At 45.2% G+C, this 18,198-nt stretch overlaps 1 non-coding gene and 1 pseudogene across 1 annotated transcript; both read left to right on the top strand.

The window, feature by feature from the left end:
• Positions 1–2,562: 2,562 nt before the first annotated feature.
• LOC119622328 (U7 small nuclear RNA) lies at positions 2,563–2,623 on the top strand. Its single transcript, XR_005238971.1, has one exon. It is a non-coding gene; the product is annotated as a U7 small nuclear RNA (small nuclear RNA).
• A 3,253-nt stretch (positions 2,624–5,876) lies between these two features.
• On the top strand, positions 5,877–8,413 carry LOC103220807 (large ribosomal subunit protein eL15-like; annotated as a pseudogene).
• Positions 8,414–18,198: the final 9,785 nt, after the last annotated feature.

Below are 18,198 nucleotides of genomic sequence, written 5' to 3'. Positions count from 1 at the left end.
CTACCTGTACTTCTTCAAATGATAAAAAGCTCCATCACTACCTTAGTTCACCAAAATGCTTGAGCACAAGTGTACTACATGAATTACTATCGGTCTGTCTTGCAAGAAGACATAGGTAGTAAAAATGAAAGTGAGAACTCCCACTATTGAGTGAGAGTCTCAAAGGGGGGAAGGGAGGAGACCACCTCTCATATTGTCTTATGCCCAATTTCTGCCTCCAGAGAAAGAAAAAGTAAAAACTAAAAGGCAGAAATGAAATCCACAAGCAGACAGCCCAGCGCCACACCCTGGGCCTGGTAGTTAAAGACCGACCCCGACTTAATTGGTTATGTTATCTATAGATTACAGACATTGTATAGAAAAGCACTGTGAAAATCCCTATCCAGTTTTGTTCTGATCTAATTACTGGTGCATGCAGCTCCCAGTCACGTACCCCCTGCTTGCTCAATCGATCATGACCCTCTCATGTGCACCCCCTTAGAGTTGTGAGCCCTTAAAAAGGACAGGAATTGCTCACTCGGAGAGCTCGGCTCTTGAGACAGGAGTCTTGCTAATGCTCCCAGCTGAATAAACCCTTTCCTTCTTTAATTCAGTGTTTCAGGAGTTTTGTCTGCAGCTTGTCCTGCTACAACCAAAAGACATCTATTAGAAGGTTCATAGAAACACTATTAGTACTAGTCAAATACTACAAATAAATACTGTCCATCATCTGTAGAATGGATAAACAAAGCATCCATTTACGGAATATTACACAACAATGCAAAAAAAAACACAAGAGAAATTTGTTGCGTATTTGTTGCATGCAACAACACAGATAAAACTCACAAACTGTTGAGTGAAAGAATCAGTTACAGGAGAGTCCATACAGGACAATATATGGTGGGTGAAAATTCTGGCTGCATCACATCTTTGTATACCAACACTTAGTATATGAAGTTCAAAACAGGCAAAACTCACGTGTGGCATGATGGTTATTACCCTTTTTAAAAAGTTTTAAATTATTTTTTCATCTTTTGAGACAGGGTCTCACTGTGTCACTCAGACTGGAGTGCAGTGGCAAGAGCATAGCTCTGTAAACTGAAACCCCTGGCCTCAAGTGATCCTCCTGCCTTGGTCTCCCAAAGTGCTGAGATTACAGGTGTGAGCCACTGCACCTGGCCAATAGTAGTATTACAGCAAAGAGGTCACGGCCCAGACCCAGGAGAGGGTTCTCAGATCTCATGCAAGAAAGAATTCAGGGAGAGTCCACAGTGCAATGTGAAAGCAAGTTTATTAAGAAAGTAAAGGAATAAAGAATGGCTATTCCATAGACAGGGCAGCCCTGAGGGCTGCTGGTTGCCCATTTGTATGGTTATTTCTTGATGATATTCTAAACAACGGGTGGATTAGGCATGCCTCCCCTTTTTAGACCATATAGGGTAACTTCCCGACATTGCCATGGCATTTGTAAACTGTCATGGTGCTGGTGGGAGTGTACTAGTGAGGACAACCAGAGGTCACTCGTGTCACCATTTTGGTTTTGGTGGGTTATGGCTGCCTTCTTTACCGCAATCTGTTTTGTCAGCAAGGTCTTTATGACCTGTATTTTGTGCTGGCCTCCTGTCTCATCCTGTGACTTAGGATGCTTTAAGCATCTGGGGATGCAGCCCAGTAGGTTTCAGCCTCGTTTTACCCAGCTCCTATTTAAGATGGAGTTTTCTGGCTTACACACCTCTTGACAGTAGCAACCCTTGAAAGTGAGATGGTGACTAGATGGGAGTGAGGGGACTTCTGGTGCAGTGGTCATATTCTGTTTCTTGTCTGTGCATTGGTTACATGGGTACATGGGTGTACCACAAAAAAATGGGTGTATCACAAAAAAATGGGTGTATCACAAAATTTCACTTTGTGAAAGCCACGTAACTATACACTTTTGATTCCTGTACTTTTGTGTATACATGTTGTATTTCAATACAAACTTTTTTTTGTTCTTATTTTTGTTTTTTTCTTTTTTTTTTTTTTTTTTTTTTTTTTTTTTTTGAGACGGAGTCTTGCTCTGTATCCCGGGTTGGACTGCAGTGGCCGGATCTCAGCTCACTGCAAGCTCCGCCTCCCGGGTTTACGCCATTCTCCTGCCTCAGCCTCCGGAGTAGCTGGGACTACAGGCGCCCGCCACCTCGCCCGGGTAGTTTTTTTGTACTTTTTTAGTAGAGACGGGGTTTCACCATGTTCGCCAGGATGGTCTCGATCTCCTGACCTCGTGATCCGCCCGTCTCAGCCTCCCAAAGTGCTGGGATTACAGGCTTGAGCCATCGCGCCCGGAAGTCACTAGAAAATAATGCAGCACTCTAGGCCTCCTAGTTGTCCTTTCAAATCTATTTTCCATCTTTCTGGATACATGGCTGCCTAACCAGAGGCTACATTTCCCAGCCTCTAATATTGGGCTAATGAGAAGGAGGCAGGAGTGAATGATCTGAGCCACTTCTTGCAATTTTGCTTTTGCCCTTTCTCAGGTGCCTCAATGTGGAGATGGCAAGGACAGCAGCAGCAACAGCACTTGGGAGCTTGTTAGAAAGGGAAATTCAGGTTACAGCTCTTGTAGAATTTGTCTATCAGGTTTTCCTGTCTTCACTGGAACTCCCCAATTCCCAACAAAAAAAGAAATGGACATATTCAGTTGACCCTTGAACAACGAGGGAGGGAGGGGCTGGGGTGCCACCACCTGCACAGTCCAAAATCTGAATTAATTTTTTTTTTTTTTTTTAAGACAGGGAGACTCGCTCTGTTGCCCAGGCTGGAGTGCAGTGGTGTGATCTTGGCTCACTGCAACCTCCACTTTTTGGGTTCAAGTGATCCTCCCGTCTCAGCCTCCCAAGTAGCTAGGATTACAAGTGTGCACCACCACACCTGGCTAATCCTTGTATTTTTAGTACAGACAGGGTTTCACCATGTTGGCCAGGCTGGTCTCGAACTCCTGACCTCAAGAGATACACCTGCCTTGGCCTCCCAAAGTGCTGAAATTACAGGCGTGAGCCACCATGCCGGGCCTGCATTAACTTTTGATTCCCCAAATACTTAACTACTAATACCCTACTGTTGACTGGAAGCCTTACAGATAACCCAATTGATTAACACATATTTTGTATGTTATATAAATTATTACTATATTCTTACAACAAAGTTAGCTAGAGAAAACAAAATGTTATTAAGAAAATCATAAGGAAGAGAAAATACATCTACTATTCATTAAGTGGAAATGGATCATCACAAAGGTCTTCATCCTCACCATGTTCACACTGAGTAGGCTGAGGAAGAGGAAGAGAAGGGGTTGGTCTTGCTGTATAAAGGGTGATAGAGGCAAAGAAATCTATGTATATGTGGAAATCGATGTATATGTGGACCTGCACAGATCAAACCCGTGTTGTTCAAGGGTCAACTGTTCTTGGTTCCCACCTGAGACCTAATGAATCAGAGACCCTGCAACTGGGCTCAGCAATTTGTGTGTAAACAAGCCCTTGGGGAAATCTAACACACTCAAGTTTGAGGACCACTGATTTACAGGAGTCAACAAACCTTTCCTGTAATGGGACAGACAGCAAATATTTTAGAGATCGCAGGCCATTCAGTCTCTGAGGCAACTACTTAGCTCTGCCATTGTAGTGCAGAGTAGCCGGAAGACAATCTGTAAATGAATGGGTTAGCGGGATTTGGCCTAAGGTGGGACTCAGAGAATTAGGTATATGCTTAGAGTACAAGTAACCGCCAGGCAAAATAGTTTTCTTATCTTTGAGCAGAAGAATGTCCTCTGAGTCTCCCTCAGGCCTCTTATCAGTCTTAACCTCTACTCTGAGCATACCGGAGTGACCGGTGCTGAGTCCTTTATCCTCTGTGGCTGAGCCCTCCTTTCCAGGTTCCTTACTTCTTGCACCCTGCAGAATCTGCTCTGTGAAATTCTATAATAATCCTTGTGTAAGTATTAAAGTCTACTAACAGCCAATAATGCCACTTGGGATGGAGGCATTGGCATTTTAATTTGGGGCAATCCTCGCTGGGGATTGTGTCCCGATACTGTCTCGGGCCAACTGGTGGGTCTGTGGAGTAGGAAGGGCTTCCAGTTTCCCCAAAATCACTTTCAGGAGAGAGACTGCTTTCGCGTAATTTCTGATTTGTCTTTTTCGAGTTCAGATTTTCCCAGAAGAAAAGCAAAGACCTGCCGACTTTATTTTTATTATTATTATTTTTTTTTAGACTGAGTCTCGCTCTATTGCCCAGGCTGGAGTGCAGTGGTGCGATCTCGGCTCACTGCAACCTCCGCCTACCGGGCTCAAGCGATTCTCCTACCTCAGCCTCTCAAGTAGCTGGAATTACAGGCATGTGCTTGTATTTTTTAGTAAAGACATAGTTTCACCGTGTTGGCCAGACTAGTCTCAAACTCCTCACCTCATGTGATCCGCCCGCCTAGGCTTCCCAAAGTGCTGGGATTACAGGCATGAGCCGCTTGCACCCGGCCAGATCTGCCGATTTTTAAGCCCACCTGGGTTTAGAGTGAATGCAGGCAGGGTTCGTATGGCGCTGTTTGCAGTTTTGTTCCGTTCTGGCTTCAGCTTTTCTACAGGGAGCCCCAGCTGAATATACCGTCAGTCCCTCCTTCCGCTGGGCCTGACCCCCTGGGCTGGGAGTGCCTGGCACCCTCCAGGGAAGGGAGCAGCCCAGGTGGGTTTCCCCTTCTACGCAAGCAGAGATCACTTCCCACCACGTCTGTCTGAACTGCACCTGCTCGACCACAGAGCCAAGGCAGCAACCACCTCTCTCTCTGTTTCTCATAAGGGAGACCCAGGGGAAGGCCCTTTCTCTGTCTCGTATCCATTAGGTATCTCAGTCACAACTCAAAATGGGTTTAATAGGGAAGTTCCTGACGCGTTTCACTGAAAACTCTAGGGGTAATTCTGGCTTGAAGCACAGCTTGATTCAGGGGCTCAAACACTACCACAGGGCCTGGTTTCTCACTCCCTCCAGCAGCCCTCCTTGTTGGCTCCATTTTCAGACAGGCTGGCAGGTGATGGCAGCGGATCCAGGCTTCTTTCTCCTGGGTGCACAGGCAGCAGGGCGGGCCTCTCTACCCGCAAAGCCTCCTCACACCTCATTGGCTCCAAACCGGTCACAAACTGCCCCTGAGCCATTTCCTGTGGCTGCTAAAAGATCAATGCTGATTGGCTAGGTGTGATCCGTGTGCCCTGCCCTGGGGCTGAGATGGAGCCACTGGAAGCGCACAGAGGGAAAGTGAAGGAGGGGTGTGTCAAGGAAATCAGAACCCAGTTGCCCCTACTGAGAGAGTGCGACTGGATGAATCTTAATGTGAGGTCTCCCAGACTCTAGTATTCAATTCCAAGTAGTTTGAGAGATGATTTCAGGGAGTAGGGAAGCAAGATAAGAAAAGGAAGAGAGCCAATAAAGAAAGCTGCGTTATCGGCCGGGTGCGGTGGCTCACGCCTGTAATCCCAGCACTTTGGGAGGCCGAGGAGGGCGGATCACCAGGTTAGGAGATCGAGACCATCCTGGGTAACACGGTGACACCCCGTCTCTACTAAAAATACGAAACATTAGCCGGGCGTGGTGGCGGGCGCCTGTAGTCCCAGCTACTCGGGAGGCTGAGGCAGAAGAATGGCGTGAACCCGGGAGGCGGAGCTTGCAGTGAGCCGAGATCGTGCCACCGCACTCCAGCCTGGGCGACAGAGCAAGACTCCGTCTCAAAAAAAAAAAAAAAAAAGAAAAGAAAAGAAAAGAAAAGAAAGAAAAAGAGAAAAGAAAAGCAAAAAGAAAGCTGCGTTATCAGCAAGTTACCTCTGCGGGCACCTGGAGCCCGCTCCTCCTGGAGAGCTTGGGAGACGGTGTAGAAGATGCTTCAGAGTTCTCCCAACAGAGCGGCGAGAAAGCTGCAGTGTGAACCCGACAGCTCCTTATCTATCATTGACAGAGAACTTTCAGCTTGCCCTATTTGCCAGCCTAGCTTGCTCTTCAGAAGGGGGCGGGAGCGGGGAGGAGGAAGGGGGAGAGAGAGGAAGAAAGAGAACCTTCCGGCAGAGGAGGACTTAGAGGTGTTTGCTGTAGCCAACGCTCAGTGTGTAGGGGTGCATGCCAAGGGGTTGTGCATGGCATATGGGCAGTGTCTGCCACAGGGTGCTGACAACAAACGTCCTGTTCCTTTCCCGCATCCCATCCACCAGGAGTCTTTTCCCATAGTAAGGACTAGTGCCTTCTCTGGCCCATCTAGGCAAGACGCCATTCCTTCTTCTGATAAATGAAGAATATCAAACCCATAAACACAGAAATAAAACAGTACCCAGAGCTTCCCTTAGTATTAAACATACCCTATTTCACAGGGACGTCTCCTGCAAAAGGAAAAAAACAGAGTCCTGGGCCAGAGGCTAAAGCTCTCTAAACCGCGTGGTTGACTCATTGGGCAGGAACAGATAAGCTGAATTTGAGACAACTCCACCGGACCATGTGGAACAGGGTTGGAAAAGGGTAGGTATTCAAACAGAGCTCGGAGCTGTCACTGGGAGTGGAGTGGCTGGACGCTGCACCAAAATTCCCCACAGATGTTGGCTGCAATGGCAACTCTTTTATTTGTTGATGTACAAATTTGCAGCATCCGTGAGTTCCCCAACACGAGTATGACAATTTAACCTCTTTACATTCCCTACTTCTCTGCTCTCTTTCTCCCATTATTTAATTATTAAATTCTATTAGTTACCTTTGTAACTTTAAAAAGAAGACCTTTATTTCTTTTTCTTGATTCATTAACCAAATTTTTAAAAATATATTTTATTTTAAAAAGTATTTTATGGGCTATTTGCTTCGTTCTTGGTGTCTGGCTCTTCTGATTTTGTTTTCTTTTTCTCTTTCTTTCCTTCTCTCCTTCCTTCCCTTCCTTCCTTCCCTTCCTTCCTTCCCTCCATTTCTTCCCTTCCTTTCCTTCCCTTCCTTCCTTCCCTCCCTTCCTTCCTTCCTTCCTTCCTTCCTTCCTTCCTTCCTTCCTTCCTTCCTTCCTTCCTTTCCCTTCCCTTCCCTTCCCTTCCCTTCCTTCTCCCTCTTTCTCTCTCTTTCTCTTTCTTTCTTTCTTTCTTTCTTTCTTTCTTTCTTTCTTTCTTTCTTTCTTTCTTTCTTTCTTTCTTTCATGCTTGCTTGCTTGCTTGCTTGCTTGCTTGCTTTTGGACAGAATCTCACTGTTACCTAGACTGGAGTGCAGTGGTGCAATTTTGGCTCACTGCAACCTCTGCCTCCCAGGTTCAAGTGATTCTCTTGCCTCAGCCTCCTGAGTAGCTGCAACCACAGGTGCATGCCACCACACGCAGCTAATTTTTATATTTTTAGTAGAGACAAGGTTTCACCATGTTGGCCAGACTGGTCTAGAACTCCTGACCTCAAGTGATCTGCCCGCCTTGGCCTCCCAAAGTGCTGGGATTACAGGTGTGAGCCACCGTGCCTGATTTTGTTTTCTTTCAGAAAATATTTTGACTGGGTGTGGTGGCTCACGCCTGTAATACCAGCACGTTGGGGAGGCTAAGGAGAGAAGACTGCTTGAGCCCAGTAGTTTGAGACCAGCCTGTACAACATAGTGAGACCCTGTCTCTACAAAAAATACAAAAATTAACCAGGCACGGTGGTGCATGCCTGTAGTCCCAGCTACTCGGGAGACTTAGGCTGGAGCCTAGGAGGTCGAGGCTGCAGTGAGCCATGATCGCACCTCTGCACTCCAGCTTGGGCAAAAGAGTGAGATCCCGCGTTTCTATCTGGCAGCAGCCATCAGGTAAGCCACAGTGAGTGCATACAAGTACATCCAGGAGCTATGGAGGGAGAAGCAGTCTGATCTCATGCGCTTTCTTCTGAGGATCCGCTGATGGCAGTACTGCCAGCTCTCTGCTCTCCGTAGGTCTCCCCAGTCCACCCGTCCCCATAAAGTGCGCCGACTGAACTACAAGGCCAAGCTAGGTTACATTATATATAGGATTTGTGTGTGCAGTGGTGGCCAAAAACACCCAGTTCCTAAGGGTGCTACTTACAGCAAGCCTGCACATCATGGTGTTAACCAGCTAAACTTTGCCTGAACTCTCAGTCCATTGCAGAGGAACAAGCTGGACACCACTGTGGGGCTCTAAGAGTCCTGAATTCTTACTGGGTTGAAGATTCCACATACAGATTTTTTGAGGTTATCCTCATTGATGCATTGCCTAAAGTTATCAGAGGAAATCCTGACACCCAGTGGATCACCAACCAGTCTACAAGCCCAGGGAGACACGTGGGCTGACATCTGCAGGCCGCAAGCGCCATGGCCTTGGAAAGGGCCTTAAGTTCCACCACACTGTTGGTGGGTCTTGTCGTGCAGCTTGGAGAAAACTTGATACTCTCAGCTCCACCGTTGCCACTGATATAAGTAAAGTTTGTAAAATTCATACCTAATAAACAATTTAGGACAGTCAAAAAATAAAAATAAAAAATAATGAGACCCTGTCTCAAACAAAACAAAAAATGTTTTGAAAAGTTTTTTATTCTTATTTTATACAGTAGAGACATACACTACATAATAATTAGCTGATCCTTAATAACTGAGACACTTGAAGGATTTCACTGGTAAACTGGGCCTAAATCTTGTTCTTCTGTCTTTTTAAAATTGATATATTATAGTTACACATATTTTGAGAGTACGTGTGATATTTTGATACATGTGTGCAATGTGTAATAATTAAGTTAGGGTAATGAGGCTATCCATTACCTGAAACATTTATCTTTTCTTTGTGTTGGGAATGTTACAATTCTCCTCTAGCTATTTTGAAATACACGCTAAATTATTGTTAACTATGATTTCCCTACTGTACTATTGGACTAGAACTTATTCCTTCTATCAAATTGTATTTTTGTGCATATTATCCAACTTCTCTTCATCTCTACTTCCCTCTACTAAGTCATTCTTAAAAGGTAATTTTTCAAACTTTGTTTTCAGTTTATGTTAGATGTGTCTTTGTGTAAGGAGTTTATCACTGAGTTTTTTGTTTGTTTGAGACTGAGTCTCACTCTGTTGCCCAGGCTGGAGTGCAGTGGTGTGATCTCAACTCACTGTAACCTCCACCTCCCGGGTTTGAGCAATTCTCGGGCCTCAGCCTCCAGAGTAGCTAGCACTACAGGTGTAAGCTACCACGCCTGACCAATTTTTGTATTTTTAGTAGAAATAGGGTTTTACCGTGTTGGCCAGGCTAGTCTCAAACTTCTGACCTCAGATGATCTGCCCATCTTGTCCTTCCAAAGTGCTGGGATTACAGGCGTGAGCCACCACACCTGGCCCATTTGTTTTTAGATGAAGTTTCGCTCTTGTTGCCCAGGCTGTAGTGCAATGGTGTGATCTCAGCTCACTGCAACCTCCACCTCCTGTTCAATCGATTCTCCTGCCTCAATCTCCCAAGTAGCTGGGATGACAAGCATGTGCCACCATGCCCGGCTAATTTTTGCATTTTTAGTAGAGACAAGGTTTCACCATATTGGCCAGGCTGGTCTCAAACTCCTGTCCTCAAGTGATCTGCCTGCCTCAGCCTCCCAAAGTGCTGAGATTACAGGTGTGAGCCACAGCACCCAACTAATCAACTGATTTTTAAAATAGGGAGATTATCCTGGAATATCCAGGCAGACCGAATGTTTTCACAAGGATCCTTAAAAGAGGAAGACAGTCTGGGCAACATGGCGAGACCCTGTCTCTACAAAACAATACAAAAATCAGCCAGTTGTGGTGGCAACCCATCCGTAGTCCCAGCTACTTGGATGACTGGGGCAGGAGAATCACCTGAACCAGGAGATGGAGGTTGCAGTGAGCCAAGATTGCACCACTGAACTCCTGGGCAATAGAGCAAGACACTATCCAAAAAAAAGAAAAGAGAAAAGAAGGAAAAAGAAAGAAAGAGAGAGAGAGAGGAAGAAGGAAGGAAGGAAGGAAGGAAGGAAGGAAGGAAGGAAGGAAGGAAGGAAGGGAGGGAGGGAGGGAGGGAGGGAGGGAGGGAGGGAAAGAAAGAAAGAAAGAAAGGAAAGAAAGAAAAGAAAAGAAAAGAAAGAAAGAAAGAAAGAAAGAAAGAAAGAAAGAAAGAAAGAAAGAAAGAAAGAAAGAAAGAAAGAAGAAGAAAGATAAGGCAGGGCACAGTGGCTCACACCGGTAATCCTAGCACTTTCGGAGACCTAGGCAGGCAGATCATCTGAGGTCAGGAGTTCAAGACCAGCCTGGACAACATGGTGAAACCTGCTCTCTACTAAAAATACAAAAATTAGCCAAGTGTGGTGGGCACCTGTAATCCCAGCTACTCGGGAGGTTGAGGCAGGGAGAATTGCTTGAACCTGGGAAGCAGAGGTTGCAGTGAACCAAGATTGTGCCACTGCACTCCAACCTCAGTGACAGAGCGAGATTGCGTCTCAAAAAAAAAAAAAAAAAAAAGACAAGAAAAAGGGAAAAAATTGGGAGAGGGAGGCAGAAAAGGAGGTTGGAGTGATGGACATGCGAATTCAACTTGCCATTGCCGTCTTCGAAGATGAAAGGGACCGTGGGCTGAGGAAAATGGGCAGCCTCTAAAATCTGGAAAAGAGAAGGGTATGGATCCTCCCTTAGGGCCTGCAAAGAGGCATACAGCCTGCTAACTCTTTGCTTTTGTCCCAGTGAGGGGCGTGTCAGACCTCTGACCTCCAGAACTGTAAGATAAGAAGTTTGTATCGTGTTCAGCCACGACATTTGTGGTAACTTGCTACAGCAAAAATACAAATCTAATAGAAGCAGAGTATCTACATAATATTTTGGATTTCTTCTGCATAGGAAAGTTAGTTGTCTTTTCTCACCCATGTCCTCTAATCTTTAGGAAAGTTGTATTTTTATTCTGGTGAATATATGTAAATGTATACAATATACTTAGACTCAGTTCTCTATTCCTTTAGACATTAGGTGAGATGTTCACTTCCTGCTATGAACAATGGTAAAACTATTATGCTTTTTCTTCCTTTCCTTTCCTCTATCATCTAATGCTAGCAATAAAATTATCTTTGCAAATTTTAATCGTATACTATAAAATATGCTGTATTGCGTTCAACTCACGTGCCTTCCCAACTTGACTCAGCTATGTATTCCCAGGTCCCCTCCGAGCCACAGCCAGTGATTCTAGAAGTATTCTGGCCTTCCCTGGGCTTCCACCATGTAATGGACCGCTGGGTCAGCAACTGCTTCCTAGAAACTGGGTCAATTGTGACCCCCCACCTTCACCATCAGCCTAGTTTTCCATCCAGATTGAGGAAGCCCTACTTCTTTGGCCTCCTCCCATTGTTAATGGGCTCAGGTGAAGCACAGCCTTGCAGGGCACAGGCTCTGACTTCTCCAGAAGATGCTGGGGGGAATCACAAAGTTCAGTTAACACAACAAAAGTTTACTACAAGTTCCTTGCAAGGGCTTCTGATAATAAGGTGCCTTGAAGTCATGAAACTCCAGAGTCAAAACTGTCCATGTACTCCCAAATGATTTCTCTACATTGAGAAAGAAAATTAGTGTGAGTAAAGAGGTGTGTTATTAGACCAGAGGTAAGTATGAGATGATATTAAGCTATCACGGTTCATAGTTACGGGCTAGTGGGAAAGATACTCAATTATAGCTGGGCAGTTTTGGTTCTTTGAAGTTGTCTCCACTATGTAATTAGCGCCTTTTAGTTAGCTCTCATGGGCAATAATAGAAATTGCTATATCCCTAAATCCTTTCGTATGTTGTTGGAAATTACTCAATAGATTTTTTCCTAAGGGTTTTATTTTCCTTTGTTTTATTTGTTTGTTGATAGAGACAGAATACAAAAATAGGAAAACAGACCTAAATAACTCATGAGCCAAGGAAAGATTCACAACAGAAATGAAAACTGAATGACAATGAAGATGTGACATAGCATAATGTGTGGAATATACCTAACGCAGTGCTTACAGGGAAATTTATAGCTTAATAAATATATTAGAAAAGAAGAAATGCTTCTATCTCAAGAACCTGTAGGCTAGGCACGGTAGCTCATGCCTGTAATCCCAGCATTTGAGGAGGCTGAGGCAGGAGGATCAGTTGAGGACAAGAATGTGAGACCAGCCTTGGCAACGTAGTGAGACCCCATCACTACAAAATTTTTTTCAAAAACATTAACCAGGCAGGCCAGGCATGGTGGCTCACACTTGTAATCCCAGCACTTTGGGAGGCTGAGGCAGGCAGATCACCTGAGGTCAGGAGTTCGAGACACGCCTAGCCAACATGGTGAAACCTCATCTCTACTAAGAACACAAAAATTAGCTGGGTGTGGCGGTGGGCACCTGTAATCCCAGCTACTTGGAAGGCTAAGGCAAGAGAGTCTCTTGAACCTAGGAGCTGGAGGTTACAGCGAGCTGAGATTGCATCACTGCACTCCAGCCTGGGTGACAGAACTGTTTCAAAAAAAAAAAAAAAAAAAAAAAAACCCAGGCAAAGTGATGCATGCCTATAGTCCTAGCTATTCAGGAGGCTGAGGTGCTTGAGCCCAGGAGTTAGAGGCTACAGTGACCTATGATGGAGTCACTGCACTCTAGCCTGAGCAACAGAGCAAGACCCTGCCTCTAAAAAGGAAAGAAAGAAAGAAAGAAAGAAAGAAAGAAAGAAAGAAAGAAAGAAAGAAAGAAAGAAAGAAAGAAAGAAAGAAAGAGAGAGAGAAAGAGAGAGAGAGAGAGAGAGAGGGAGAGAGGGAGGGAGGGAACTGTAAGAAGAATACCAGATAAAACCTAAAGAAAGTTGAAGAAAAGACATAATGTAGACAAGAGGCATGGCAGCTGCTGGGTTGAAATCAGCAGCTTGGGGTCCACATATCAAAGAGGCTCTATTAGATATAGCCAATACACCTTTGTCTTTGTCATTTGTGCTGCTGTAACAAAGTGCCACAGACTAGGTAATTTTAAAAGAACAGAAATTTATTTCTTTTGGTTCTGGAGGCTTGGAAGTCCAAGGTCTCAGTCAGCACTGGTGTCCAGTGGGGGCTGCTCTTTGCTTCCAAGATGGTGCCTTGTTGCTGCATCCTCACCTGGTGGAAGGAGGGCGGACTAGTGGGGTAAACTCTCTTCGAACCCTTGTTTATAAAGGGATTAATCCATTTACAACAGTGGAGCTCTCATGACTTAATGACTTAATCACTTCCCAAAATGTGCACCTCTTAATCCCACCACAGTGGGCATTATGTGTCAACATGAAATTTGGAGGGGACACCAGGACACCATATTTAAACCATAGCAACCTTGTTTCTTTTCTTTTTTCTTTTTCTTTTTTATTTTTTGAGACAGAGTCTCGCTGTGTTACCCAGGCTGGAGTGAAGTGGTGTGATCTCAGCTCACTACAACCTCCACCTCCCAGGATCAAGCAATTCTCCTGCCTCAGCCCCCTCAGCAGTTGGGACTACAGGCATGTGCCATCACACCCACCTAATTTTTGTATTTTTAGCAGAGACGGTGTTTTACCATGTTGACCAGGCTGGGCTTGAACTCCTGACCTCAGATGATCCGCCTGCGTCCGCCTCCAAAAATGCTGGGATTACAGGCGTGAGCCACTGCGCCCAGCCCTTGTTTCATCTTTTACCCTGTTTCAGAATTATCTTTCTATTGTAGATGTGACCATCTACCCTCCTGCTCAAAGCTTTTCATGGCTTTTTTTTGCCCATAGAATGAAGTCCGAGTAATTTTGCATGTTTCAGAACCTTCGAAACCTTGCCTACCCTATATTCCCAGCCATATTTCCTGTCCCTTTATTATCCCTGTGGGTGTCAGAGATGACTGGTGCTCCTCCAAAAATTTGTGCTGCTCATTCCATAGCATGGAATTGTCTCTTAAAGATGGATTCCCATGCAGGGACTCCATTTCCCACCCTCCTTGTATCTATGTGTGGCCAGATGGCTAATGCTTTGCAATAGAATGAGAATAGAAGTGACATGTATCACTTCTAGGCTGGATCTTTTTAAAGTGGATGGAGAATCCCCATTTTTGTTCTTCTTCTGCTTGCTAGAGCCAAAGAGAACCGAGGTCCTAAAGATGGCAGAGTCACACAAGGGAAGCAGTCTGGGTCCCCAAGTCATTCCGTAAAGAAAAGCTGCCTTGCTCGCCTCTGAGTTGGCTTCATTTTTACCGTTTTTTTTTTTTCCATGCAGAGACAAAAATAATCTGCTGCAGATTCTAGCTCACATTCTGCCAGTTTATTAATTGCAGCTCAAAGAGAACTCAGGCCAGGCGCCGTGGCTCATGCCTGTAATTTCAGCACTTTGGGAGGCCAAGGTGGGCAGATCACTTGAGGCTAGGAGTTCAAGACGAGCCTGACCAACACGATGAAACCCTATCTCTACTAAAAATACAAAAAAATAGCCAGGGCATGGTGGCACACACCTGTAATCTCAACTACTCAGGAGGCTGAGGCAGGAAAATCACTTGAACCCAGGAGATGGAGGTTGCAGTGAGCCAAGATCACGCCACTGCACTCCAGCCTGGGCAACAGAGTGAGACTCCATCTCAAAAAAAAAAAAAAAAAAAAAAGAAAGAAAGAAAAGAAAAAGAAAAGGAAAAAAGAGAACTCATGTTTATTGTGAATGTGAATCTAGCAAAAGTCATAGGCTTGATTCTCATGTGGCTACTTCAGGTCACATGTGAATCCCTGAGCCATTCTCATATCTGAGATGTTTTGGCCTGGCCTAGGTCACTGACCCACTTCTGCAATTGAAGGTTGGAAAACACATAGCCTGGGCTTGGAGGAGACGTGTTCCCCCCAATAGCTATTAAGTATGCAAAAAGAAACACACCCATTCAGCGGGCTCAGGACTTAAAGGGAAAAGTATCGTCCTAAGGCTGTCTCAGGCCTTCTTCCATGCACAGGGGCTAAATCCCCACACGACTTCTCCAGCAAAAGACTGTGGCTCTTTTCTTCTCTGAGAGACAGGGAGAGACTCCATCTCCTAACCACGTACTCTTCATCTTTCCTCGTGCCCTTCTATGGAGATCAGTGATGTCAGAGACAGGTGGCCAGAGTTGCTGCTTCTTCCACCTTCATTTTCTTCCACAACAGGCTGAGGCCTGACATTCTTCAAGAGGGTGGAAAGAACTCTGTACGTGACATTTGAACTAATACCTGAAGGATGACAAAGGAGCAGTGGGGAGACCATGGATAACCAAGGCGCTGAGGTGAGAAGAAACACGGGTTGTTGGAGGAAGGGAAGGAGGTCGGTGTGGATGGATCGAGGAAGGCCAGGGAGAGGTCGGAAGGAGACAGGCTCAGAGAGGGAGGCAGAGGCCTGATTAGGAGGACCTTGTGGGCTGGGGCAGGAGTTTGGATTCTTTTCTACTCATGGTGGAAAGTTGTTGAAGAATTTTTAAATAGCATGCTTTATTCTAGCTTTCCAGAAATTCCCCTTTCTTACTATGAGAGAATGGATTGGAAGGCACAAGGCAGGAGTTAGGAGACCAGCTGGGAGACAAGCAATGCTGCAGGGTGGGGACTAGGATGGTGGCATCGGAGTGAAGACAGGGTGGGCTGGCGTGGTTAGAGTTGACAGCGTGTGGACGGGTGGTGAGAGAAAGGAAGGATCAAGCATGACTTGGAGGTTTCTTGCTGTGGCTGCTGAATGAACGCCATTTATTGAAATGGGGAAGCCTGGGGCATGCGGAAGGAGAGATTGAGGGGAAACATCCAAGCCTTTTCAGACTTACTGGGATACTTGTAAGACATTCAGAGGAAGATACCAACAACTGGATCCATAAGAATCTGGAACTCTAAGAAAATTGTGGGTTCCATTTATGACTTTGAATTCATGGGATTTAACACTAAGAAATGGGTGAGAGCTCCTTGGGACAGAACAAAGATAGAGAAGATGAAAGGGCCAGGGCCAAGTTCTGAGGAAGAGTTGAGGATGAAAGCCAAAGGGGGAAGGAGTTCCATGGAAGGAAGAGTAAAGGAAAACGCGACAAGTGTGGCACATATTGTAGAATATATTGAAGTTCTCAAACAATTATCAGAATCACCTGTTGAACTTGTAAAGCCCAGATTTCTGGGTCCAGAGTTTCTGACTCAGTGAGTCTGGGGTGGTACCCAGGAATTTGAGTTTCTAACTAATTCCCAAGTGATACTGATGCTGAGAGCTTGAGAACCACACATTGAGAACCACTGATACAGTGACACTTTCAACATGTTTATTTATGAATGGGGACCAGAAAACTAGAAGAAGTGGGGATAGAGGAGGATTTTTTAAGATGAAAGACAGAACATCTGCTTGCTGATGGAAGTGTTCCAGTAGAGTGGGGGAGATGAATGATGCAGAAGAGAAGGGGATAAGTGAAGGGACACAGTCCTTGATAATTCCAAAGGGACCTGGGCTTGCATCATCATAAAGGCTTTGGTTTCCATAGGAAGATGGACATTCCTCCACAGTGGCAAGTGTGCATAGGTTTAGAGGAGTTGAGGTTGGAGACTGGGCCAGCTTCCATTAGGAGCTTCTATATTCTCAGTAAAGAATGGAGAGCTCACCTGGAAGCTTTTATATTCTTTATTCTCAAGGAAGAATGAAGGGAGAGTGGAGAAAATGGTTGGGGAGATTTAAGGCAAGAGGGAAAGGCTATGAACTGGTTGTCTGGGAGAGTGGGAAGTCAAGTTTCCTAACCTAGTGTAACAGAACTTTCTGGAATCATGCAAGTGTTCCATAACCTGCATTAGTCACATGGGGCTGCTTATATTTAAGTTAATTAAAATTAAATAAGAATGGAAATGTAGTTGCTTGGTCTCACTAGTTGCATCTCAAGTAGCGATGGTCTCACAGAGCACACAGTTGGCCCAGGAGCTGTGTTGGGTGCGTGCTGGAGGCCCATGAAACCAGCCAGCCATGCTTTGCAGTTTTCTTCTAGCAATGCTCACCAGCTCAGCAGCAGGCCCAGGGAAGGTGAGAGATACAGGCCTCTCAGGGTCAGGTTTTTCCAGACAAGCAGGACAAAAGGAGAGAGGCCCAGAGCACCAATGGTATTGGGGAAGGAGAGATTATAATGCTGGACTGGAAAACCTACACTAGGAAAGAACAGTGAAGTTGCAAGGGGTCTATCTCATGTAAGATTATCTTACTTTTATCTTCACTTTTTCTATAACTCTATCTCACTGATTAAATTGTTGATAAGGGGTAGTTTCTTTTTATGCAAGTATTCCAGCTAGTGAAGAAGGAATGATAGAATTAGAGGATCAACAATCTATAAATTGTGGCCAGGTATGGTGGCTCATGCCTGTAATCCCAGCACTTTGGGAGGCCGAGGTGGGCTGATCACTTGAGCTCAGGAGTTTGAGACCAGCCTGAGCAACATGGTGAAACCTCATTTATACAAATGAAATAAAACAAAACAAATTGTCTGGGCATGGTGGCATGTGCCTATAGTTCTAGCTACTAGGGAGGCTGAGGGAGGAGGATTGGTTGAGCCCAGGAGGTGGAGGCTGCATGAGCCAAGATCACACTACTGCACTCCAACCTTGGCAACAGAGTCTCAAAAACAAACAAACAAACAAGCAAAAAACAACTATAAGTTCTGCTGAAATAATGGGTATAGGCAGTGATCATCAGTGGTTGCTAGAATCACAAAAAAGAAAGACAAGGCATTTTGAGCCTTCTGATGGAAGTACTCAACACCACTTAATGCATCCTTGCCAAAAAAAAAAAAAAAAAAAAAAAAAAAATCAACCCTGACTCTAATCAAGTTTCTAGATCTAGCAATCAATTTTGGGCCAGGTGCGGTGGCTCACGCCTGTAATCCCAGCACTTTGGGAGGCCAAGGCAAGCGGATCACCTGAGGTCGGGAGTTTGAGAGCAGCCTGATCAACACGGAGAAACCCTGTCTCCAGTAAAAATACAAAAATTAGCCAGGCATGTTGGTGCATGCCTGTAATCCCAGCTACTCTGGAAGCTGAGGCAGGAGAATCGCTTGAACCCGGGAGGCAGAGGTTGCGGTGAGCCAAGATCGCGCCATTGCACTCCAGCCTGGGCAACAAGAGCGAGACTCCATCTCAAAAAAAAAAAAAAATCAATTTTGGAAAACACAAGGGACTAAGGAACATGTTAACATCAGAGGTATAGAATCAGTAAAATCCAGACTGTGGAAAATTCTTCTGAATAAACAACCTGCTTGCTTTCTTTCCTCCTTCCTTCC

Source organism: Chlorocebus sabaeus, chromosome 2, assembly GCF_047675955.1.
Source record: "Chlorocebus sabaeus isolate Y175 chromosome 2, mChlSab1.0.hap1, whole genome shotgun sequence".
Lineage (NCBI taxonomy): Eukaryota > Metazoa > Chordata > Mammalia > Primates > Cercopithecidae > Chlorocebus > Chlorocebus sabaeus.
The sequence above is the reverse complement of the archived record's forward strand: the minus strand, read 5'-3'. Positions and strand labels throughout refer to the sequence as shown.